This window comes from Mytilus galloprovincialis, chromosome 9 (assembly GCF_965363235.1).
Source record: "Mytilus galloprovincialis chromosome 9, xbMytGall1.hap1.1, whole genome shotgun sequence".
Classification (NCBI taxonomy): Eukaryota; Metazoa; Mollusca; class Bivalvia; order Mytilida; family Mytilidae; genus Mytilus; species Mytilus galloprovincialis.
Window position 1 is genome coordinate 32,334,384 of NC_134846.1, and position 10,679 is coordinate 32,345,062.

General features: G+C 31.5%; 1 protein-coding gene across 1 annotated transcript in view; it reads right to left on the reverse strand.

Annotated features, from left to right (window-relative positions):
- Nucleotides 1–10,679, reverse strand: part of LOC143046532 (uncharacterized) — a 102,353-nt gene that overhangs the window by 35,139 nt on the left and 56,535 nt on the right. The window lies entirely within an intron of this gene.

Below are 10,679 nucleotides of genomic sequence, written 5' to 3' on the forward strand. Positions count from 1 at the left end.
AAAAAAATCATTTTTTTAAGATGGCCACCGCTCATTTTGCAAATGGCGACATATCCATTTGGTTACATTTCGTAAATCTTTTAAAAGCTGTGTAATAGGTCAAATGCAATGTTAGTTTTGATAAAACTGAAATTACACTCCCTAAAGTACGAAAACAAAACACCTAAATGAAGAAAAAAGTGACTTCCGGTCCAAAAATGGCGGCAAATCGTGGAAAATGTCAATCTTATCATTTCTAACAACATAACAAGAGATATCACTGACTTTATTAAGTTTAAATGCATATATAGTTTGTTTGTTTAGAAAAAAACAGGTTGCTTATCTTATAATTATCGGACAGTTACCAATGCACAAAACTGTACACGGCAGGCCAGAACGGTAGCATTTACAGTTACCAACACAGCTGAATTTCAGGTTTCTGCATTTCAAAAAATCATGACACGAGGATCAGCGGCCACTTAAGAATTTTATTTTGGTTTCCAATTGTCATTTGTTTTTGTCTTTAACCCAACTCCTATTTTCATGACTTTGTACATGAACCTGTCGAATGCATCAATCCGGACGCCCAAAACATGTCAAACTTGATATGCTTCTCTTTTGAAGCGCTCCAGAAGATCAAAATCGTTTGAAAGGAAACAGCGGCCTTATGATGTTAGTCCGCCTACCACAGGTAGTGATAATGATTTTGTGGTAGGAGGAATAGCATCATAAGGCCGCTGATTCCTTGCAAACGATTTAAATCCTGCCTCCTAAATTGCAACGGAGATGTTTCCGTACATGATGCAAACAAATACTTGTTTGATGTCCATGTATGTGTCTTCATAAAAATCGGCGAAAACGTCCGTTACATATTAGAATACTTTTAATGTATGCCAAGCTGACCACTTCACTTTCCGATGAGATGCCGACACAGTGTCACACCAACTAAATGCATGAACGAAGTTTCTAGTTTCATTTTACGGCTTTTATATGGAAACGTTCTTTTTCATCTGGTTAAAAAAAATCAGATTCTCCTTCGTTTCGCATTTGCTTCAAAAGATCGTACTGTTTGGACCCAATATCTTGGAGTTTATATACATATCTTACCTACTTTTAAATCAACAATTCCTTAAAAAAAAATTTGTACAAATCTGACGAATCTTCTTGAATCTTCTAGAATTGGATTTCCAAACTCGTTCATCACTTTAGAAAGCCTTTAAAGTCTTTCGAAGAAATCCTTTTGTGTTTTCATAGAGTCTTTCTGACATCGTTCATCGGTTGTAGAATGACTCAAACCACTAAATCTTTCAAATTCATCTACCAGTCTACTGACTTTTGGTCAAGCTACCATCCATCGTCTTGAAGTGATCTGCGATTAAACGTATTGTACCAACATCGCCGTTCACGACTCATTATTCCGTGTTTGTGTCTGATCAATTATAAAATAAGAAATCAACATGCTGGTCTTACTTACAGTAAAAATTACCATTTGCAAATTTCATTGCCACCTGTGGGTGATGTTCGTAAACGGAAGCCATATCTTTGAGATGGATCGGTAATTACCATCGAGCATAATTTACACGATCAAAACCAAGATTGGTATCATGCTTGGTATGGACTGTTTGTAAAGTACGATATCTAACTCGTGAAATGAGCGTACTGCCGAAGGCACATGAAGTTCTTTATTCATAATTGAACGCCAGAAATTAAACTGTTGTCGATATGAATCCCTTTCCTTATACCCGTTGATCACATACTTGAACGTCACAGAGTCATGAACTATATTTTCTGTGTTTACGCTTTCATAACGGTTGGCATTATCAATTCAAACAAACCACATGCAGTTATCTGATGCGCGTGTCTATTCCTAATTACATTTGAACATACATGCAAAGCATCGTCTGCCATTCTAGGTGTTGCAATATGGGCTTCAGTGAGGGAACATGTCCATCAACTATCAAGCAATATATCACTCAAAATTTTAAAACAAGCCATTTTAATGTACAATCAACCGAACATGACGATAAACGCATGTTCTCCGTACAAATCTGGCCATTCCAACTGAAATTGCTTAGCCAATACCAAAGGGTTTATCTGCAGCTATAATTGATGTTTGCCGGATATTATGAAAGTTAATCACCTTGTTCACCTTATCCATCGTATGCTTGATCATTCAAACTAAATGGGCGTGTTTTCAAACAGTGTTATCAAAGAAGTAACACTTTATACTCGAGCAGAAGAGCTTGATGCTTAGAGGAATGAATGACGACCAAGATATGTTTAAAAAATTCAAATTCTCATCTGTTAGATAAACTACGATTTCAATCATTGTACATGTGCCCTTGTTGTGCGTGTAATTTGTTCTTTCTTTATGAACAGTTTGCGAATGCTCTAAATTTTTAATCGCATGTGTATCATAACCTTAAAACATCCCATCAAACAAATACATAATATCATTAAAAATTCAAAAGAGGGACGAAAGATACCAAAGGGACAGTCAAACTCATAAATCTAAAACAAACTGACAACGCCATGGCTAAAAATAAAAAAGACAAACAGAAAAACAATAGTACACACGACACAACATAGAAAACTAAAGAATAAACAACACGAACCCCACCAAAAACTAGGGGTGATCTCAGGTGCTCCGGAAGGGTAAGCAGATCCTGCTCCACATGTGGCACCCGTCGTGTTGCTTAAGTGATTACAAATCCGGTAAATAGTCTAATTCGGTAGGTCATATTCATGAAAGGGAAGGGGATTGTAGTTACGACGTAAGGAACATATCCGATATCATTTGTGAAACGGTTATTCCATAACGGTCAACCAACTCGTGATGGCGTCCGTAAAATTTACGAAGGGATGATGCGCTAAGCATGTAATAAATAGTTCAAATGTGTGTGTGTGTGTGTGTGCGTTCTGTAATATCTTCACGCATGCGCAAACCTTTAACATATCTTTTTTTTCTTCAACGTAACAAAATCTTTATTGCATATTTGCTGTAACAATTTACTAAGTTTACAGCTTTAACTTAGTATCCCTCATGTTAGCTTACCTAATAGTTAAGGGAAGCACTATTTGGCAAGATATTATTTGTTCATAATATTAGTATTCATAACATAAGACATTTCACAAAATATATTTGATAAATTATTATGATTATACACATACATTACATTTCGGGTTTTTTCCTTTCTTTTTCATAGTATTTATTTTTGTTCCGGAATCAACACCGTTACCAGTATGATCCGCGTTTCCATTAATATTGGGCACAGTGTTGTTTTTCGCATGACTTTGTGCGTTATCGGGTATGTTTTTGATGTGTGTCGTCTAAATATAAATATTATCCACTGGATTTAACGATTATATATGGTGAGTTTACTATTCAAGTTTTCATTAGTTATCTACTGATCTTTTGTCGTCGAAATGTATATGTGTAATGCACAAATAATTAAAAGTTTAACAAGCAGGAACACGACAAGATACATTATTTTTGCACAATAATTGATAAACGTACGGATACATTTATACCATAACAATTCTTTTTATCTTTTGTAAATACACATTTTAAAATATAAAAAATGCAGTATAATATACATGCGGTGACTCATGCATGGCTGAACATGCTTACAAACATTGAACATGCATGGTTGAACTTGATCATAAATATTACCATATTTGGCTTGTGTACATTATAAACAATTTTGTACACAATGTGTTGTGCTTCGTACAAAGATTAGTCCCGATTCAATTGAATCGTTGCAATGAATCTATTTGTTTTTAGAATTATCTGGTTAGTTTTTTTGTTATTAAAATTGTTTATTTCAATAATTTCTGAAATTTCTTTCTGGAAAATTTTCAAAATGTTTATTTTTTGTCTTCTTTTCTGAGACAAATGTGATTTGTATATTGAGAAGGATATTATAGTTAATAAGTAATTAATATCAAAGTATGCTGAATCTTCAATTTTGTACCCTGTTACTAAATTTTCAAGGCTTATAATATCTTTTTCAATACCTAGGGATTTCATTAATTTCATTACTATTTTTAGAAAGTCATTATTATAACAGCAATTGACAAAAAAATGTTCATAGTCTTCCTTTTTTTACAATGCTTACATAAGTTGTCTTCAGTTATTTTCCACTTTTTTAAAAGTTCATTACTTGGCAGTATGTAGTGAATAAGTTTCCATCTAAATATTTTCAATCTATTATCAGTGAGATATTGAAAAATAAAAACAAAAGTATTTTTCAATTTAGAATTTAAGTGTTTCTCAAATATTTTTTCCCACTTAAGATAACCATTTGGTTTATTACAGCTATCTTTCAGTGTGAATATTCTATAGAGTTCTTTTGTACTCATTAGGGAAGTAATTGTCCTGTGCATAATTTTAAAGTCATTTATAACTTTAACTTTAGTTTTGAATGAATCTTCAGTGCAAAAAATTGTTTTCCAATCAATTGGTATTGCTTTTTTTAACATATATATTTGCCTTATCCAGTTTTGTTTATATTTTAATTTAGTTAAAATAATAGTTTCAGTGATATTGCCCTATTCATCAATTACATCATTTATATTGATAATGTCACTGTTTATCCAATCTTCGAAGTTTAAACATTTTCCATTAAACCGGATATCATCATTTCCCCACAAAACTTGTTTTTTTATTTCCAGAAATTTTTTGGGATATTTTGTGTTACCTCCCTTAACACTTATCCAATCTTTAATTAGTTGTTTATAGAAGTCCGGAAAATATTGTAACTTACTTTTATCAATGTCGTTTATATTCTTTAAATTCATTTTAAATACAAGAAGATTTTTTCCTAATTTGTTGAAGTAAAATTTTGGAATAATTGTCCAGTTGTCATTTTTATTTTCACTTAATTTAAGAATCCAGTTGATATGCAATGATTTTATATAAGCACCAATGTCTGTCATCTTAAGACCGCCTTCCTGAAAATCATTTGATAGAGTTGATCTTTTTATTCTATCTCTTTTGCCTTTCCAAATAAAATTGTATATTAAAGTTTTTCAACATTTTCTTAGGAATAATAGTGTTTGATGCAACACATGTTAGGTTTGACAAAACTAAAGATATGATGACAACTATTTTTCCTATGATAGTAAGATTTCTTTTACTCCAATCAGATATTATTTTTTTACTTTTTAACAGTTATTTTTCAAAGTTAAGTTTTTGATATTCTTGCTTATTGTAACCAAAGTAAATTCCGAGGCTTTTGATTGGTGCAGTACACCAATTTATATTTTCAAATTTGTCCCGACTGTTTTAATTGACCAAGCCATGTTCCTTAAGTTTTTGTTTTATTCAATTTCAAGCCTGAAAGAGTACCAAATGTTTCTATTAAATTAATTGCTAGAGATACATCTTTTTTTGATTAGTAGTGTCGTCAGCTAATTGGCAGATTTTTAGGGTATTACTCTTACCGTCTAATTTTATTTCTAGTCCTTTTAAGTTTTTATTTTCCCTTATATTTATTGCCATTACTTCTACAGCTAGAACAAATAGTAAGGATGATAACGGACATCCTTGTCGGATCCCGCGAGATTCCCTAAAACGGCAGGAAACCCATCCATTATTTATAATGCATCTTTTAATATCAGAGTACATTGTCTTAACCCACCTTATAAAATTATCTTTAAATCCAATTTTTTTTTAACGTCTCAAACATAAAGTCCCATTATAATGAGTCAAATGCTTTTGTAAAATCAAGAAATAAAATTGCCCCATCAATTTTGAAAGTTTCAGAATAGTCTATGACATCTTGTATTTGTCTAATGTTTAAACCAATATACCTATTTTTGACATATCCTTTTTGATCCGTATGTATAATCTTCGGTAGCAGGGATTTTATTCTTTGTGCTAAGGCATAAGCAAGTAATTTAGCATCATAGTTCAAAAGAGTAATAGGTCTATAGTTGTCTAGAGAAAAGGGATCATTCTTTTTATAAATTAGAGATATTAAGCCAACTTTCTGAGTGCTAGATAGTTCTCTTTTTTCATAGCAGTAATTAAAAGTGGAGACTATAAAAGATTTAAGTTCATCCCAGAATGTTCTGTAAAATTCCACATTCAGTCCGTCAAGCCCGGGCGCTTTATCAAGTTTCATTTTAAAAATTCAAGTACAATCAGTACATTCTTCCACAGTTATGTCCCCTTCGCAGGAATTACTTTCATATTCAGTTAATTTCTTATATTCCTTGAGATATCTAAATACTTTTTAGTTGCTTCTATTTCAGGATTTTTTGTAGAATATAAATTTTTATAATACTTTGCTTCTAATTTTAATATTTTGTCTTGATCTCTTGTAATTTGACCTTTATCATCATATAATTGGGTTATTTTTTTTCTACTCTTGACTTTTTGCATCCCTAGAAAATATGCGGAATTTCTCTCTCCTTCCTCAACCCATTTTACCCTTGCTCTTATTTGATTCCCTTTTATTTTTTTCGTTATAGAGATTTCCTATTTCATTTTCTATATTATCTATAATTTCTTTTAATATGTCATTATTGTTTTTATTATTGCATGTGTCAATAATCTTAGTTAATTCTGTTAATTTTTTTTCCAATTTGCTGATTAGGTTTTTTTTATTCTTAGCTTTTGTTTTGCAATAGCTGATTGTCTGGTCCCTAACTTCTATTTTGAAATTATCCCACAATATGTCAAGATCTGTTCTTGTTTTAGCTTTGTTTTTAAATTTTTAAATTATTTTCCTAATTATTTCAGCACAATCTTCGTTTTGAAGTACACTGCTGTTAAATTTCCAGTACCCTTTTCCTTTTTTGCCTCTGTTTAGATTTAATTTAAAGAAACACAGTTGTGGTCTGTGTATTGTAATACTATTGGTCTAATGTCACATGAAACACAGTTTTTGAATACTTCTGGTGCTATTAAAAAAACAATCTATTCGTGTTGACTCTGACCTATCTTTCCTGCTCCATGTAAATCTTTATTTGGTTTTTTGGTTCTCCACACATCATTGAGTTTTAGGGACTATATAAGTTTATTTAAGTTGTGAACTTTTTTTCTATTTTTTTGTTGTTTGAATCAATTTGAGATACAATTTCATTATGATCTTCTCCTAGAATAAGATGACCTAAACTTTTTTCTTCTATTAATGTATGGACAGTTTTGAAAAAAGTATTTCTGTTGTTTTTATTGTTTGGTGCATAAATATTAACTATTGTTATTATAGTATCATTTATTTCAATATTAACAAGTAAAAGTCTTCCTTCTTTATCTTTATAGTCATCAATTATTTTAAAGTTTAAATTTTTATTCAGCCATATGGCAATACCTCTTGAATTGCTAGAACCATTACTCAGTAAAAGTTTACCTTCAAATTCAGTATTTAAATTGTTTATTAAATTATCTGTAAAGTGTGTTTCTTGCATTAGAAGAATGTCACATTTTTGGGATTTTGACCATTCAATCAATCTTTTTCTTTTATCAGATTGTTGCAGACCTTTACAATTAACTGTACAGATATGAAGATGTTTGTTAAATACCATGGTTGGTGAGTAGTTAATTTTATTTGTAATCTCTTTAATACGGTGTAATGTGTATTTTAAAAGTTAACATAGGCAAATTCCCGTTGAGTGATACAATTAGGTCACACTGAAGTTGACCTTCACAGAGCACTAAACTATAAATAGACATCTTTTCAGTTGTTTTATTTTTATCACTTTTCTCTGTTCTAGGACATTTATATTTCATTTGTTTTATGGATAAGCATAAACTATTGGTTTTTCTTTTACATTTGAAACCTAAATTGTTTATTTTATAGTTTATACAATTTTTACTATTGACAATGTTATGATTGTCATGATTGTTATCTTTGTACATAATGTTTATAAACAGGGTAATTTTTTTACCTGTATTTATATTTACAACCCTTTTGCAAAAAGGATGAAATGCGTATTTCGTTTGAATGCTTTTATAAGTATTCACAAGTAAAGTGTTAGCACAATTTGTTTCTATTAAAAACATACAATAACAAGTTACAAATACATTCATAGATAAATAAAATCTATTGTTTTCTTTTACATATACCCCATTGGTCATTATTTGGGTCATCCATGTGACTTCAAAAACAGATATTGACATGTGACTCTTAATCTTAGCACACTCAATCTTTGTTAAACAAATACAAATACAATTATTCATGTGTTTCATATTGAAATACATATGCAAATCAATTTTTTAAAAAAGAACAATATTTATATACATACATGGTAAAAGATATTTATTTTTATTTTTAGGATAAAAAGACCTCTCTGACTGTTTTTTGAATGAAGGAATATAAACAGATTGCTAAAAATTGGATTTTTTCGAATGCAGCTTTACTATAAACATTTGACAGTATGCTTGAAAATGATTGTAAAAAATAAGCAGTTTGATGCCAATTAAATGTTTTGTATTTTATAGTTTCTTTACTTTTTAATCTGTGATAGGTATTACTTGCCAAAATCAGAAAATTAGAATACAGCGGACTACATTCTAAATATATACCAACAATGAGAAAAGAAAAAGTGAAAAGTGCTATATACAGTGACATTTTTTTTTTTTTTTTGATATGATAAAAAATAATATCAACTTAATTGAAATAGTTTAGTGTTAATTTCAATGTTCAATACATATGATATCTACAGAACTTAAGTTAGATTTTTGTTGTTTTTGATCTTTTATTTGTGTTGTTACTGGCACCGTCATGTAGTTTCTTTGTAGGCGTCACTGGAGACTTCTCTAAACCACTTCTGTTTGAAGTTTTGACTGGAGTATCTTGATGTTGGTTTCTACGTGTAGACTGATTAGGACCGTGAATGAAACTGGTGATTTGTGATTGTGTCCAAGTTTCATGCACTTGTTGCATTTAATGTTGTCATTTTGTTGACCTCTGTAAATAACCGTTGCTCTATATTTCCCAATTGGAATATACTTTGGAATAGCAGAGATCAATGGACCTTCACAATAGACTATTCTGTCACCAGTTTGACAGTTTGTTATCATGTCTTTGAATCGTAACCTTTCTCTTAAGTGCTTCAAAATTACACAATTGTACCCCTCTAAGGCTCTCAAAATCTGTCCATCGTCAGCCGAGAGTGGAACATCTTTAATGCGAATTTTCACATCTGTTGAATTTTCTTGTATGCGAACTCTAGGATTCATAGAGTATATAGATATAGATTTGCCTCGAATTTCAAGACCTTCTGAAAGGAGACATTCTTTTCCTTTTAATGTGTCAAGATAAATTCTCCACAGACCTATAATTCTCTGGAGGCCCATAACTGATCTGTCTGGCACGACTGCACCTACAGCCTTGTACATTTCAGATATGGTTAAAAATAAGCCTCTAGTGGCTTCTTTGGGGATATGACTAAAGACTGATTCTTCCACAAACACTGGTTTAACTGAAGACAGAGAGTCAGTTGTTTGTGATTTAGGACCTCTTTTAAATGCTTCTGCATACGACGCCATATTGGATTCTTCTTGCGTGTTTGATTGTGTCATATTCACCAAAATCTTGGTAGTTTCAAATTTCAAATGCGATTTTACGAGTGAATGATTATCATTGCTTGTAGTCTTTACTTTAAAAAAAAATCAGCTTTCAATATTCACCAAGAACTGATACTAAAAACCTAGAACATATCAAATATTAATTTCTAGTGTATACGTCACATATAAAGAAGGTATCCACCAAATTTGATAATAGTTTTTACTCAAAGAGGGTCAAAGACTAGAAAAATAAGTATTTCAACCTGGAAATAACAGCCATTTTAGAAAAAGTGGTGGCCATCTTAAAACAATAAAATTTTCTTATGACCAGCAGTTTTTTTCTTAAAAAGTATATAATAATGATGATTCGTGCTAATGTTCATTCTTGTATCATCATTGGCACAATTCCCTTGATTTTGCTTGTTAATATCTTCCACTACTCAGATCATCTCTGCAATGCCAAAACCAGCAAGATGAACATGCTGCTGCTTCTCCTAGCCGTCTTACAGCTGTCTTCCTTGCATTTTCAACTCTCCTTGCCTGTAGTATCCTCCATACGTACTGCAGGAAATCTTCAACAACCTACCTCTAGCTGGAACAGTAACGCATATATCAATCTCTCTTTCCACATGTTGTCAAAAAGTAAAATCACAAAAATACTGAACTCCGAGGAAAATGGCAAAATCAAATGATAAAACACATCAAACGAATGGACAACAACACAGCTCTCTATTCTTCTCCTTCTTCTGCTGATATTTGTTTCAAAGTCTATTGATGTTGTTGTATTTCTTAATTCTTGGACACTATCAAAAGGTCGTTGCCTCTGCTGACCAGCCATCCGGATGATGTAATGGTACAGGGTGGAAACATCTAGCGAAGGTTGGAACCATCTCTAACATCAAAGCACTAGCAGAAAGGGACAGAAACTCATCGAGGAGAGGAGATGAGAAGTCAAATGAATATAAAAGCAGAATAAAAGAATACCATCTCTAAGTAAACTGAAAATCAGACGAGACAATTTTCACTTTTTATTAAAAATAAAACTTAATCAGGACGGACAGACAGACTTATATTGTAAATGGACAACTGTAATTCAAGCAATGTGGTATTATCAAATTTTCAGATCAAATGACAATGAACCAACAAAGCCCTATTAACAAACAAAAGTTTAGCAGAATAACAC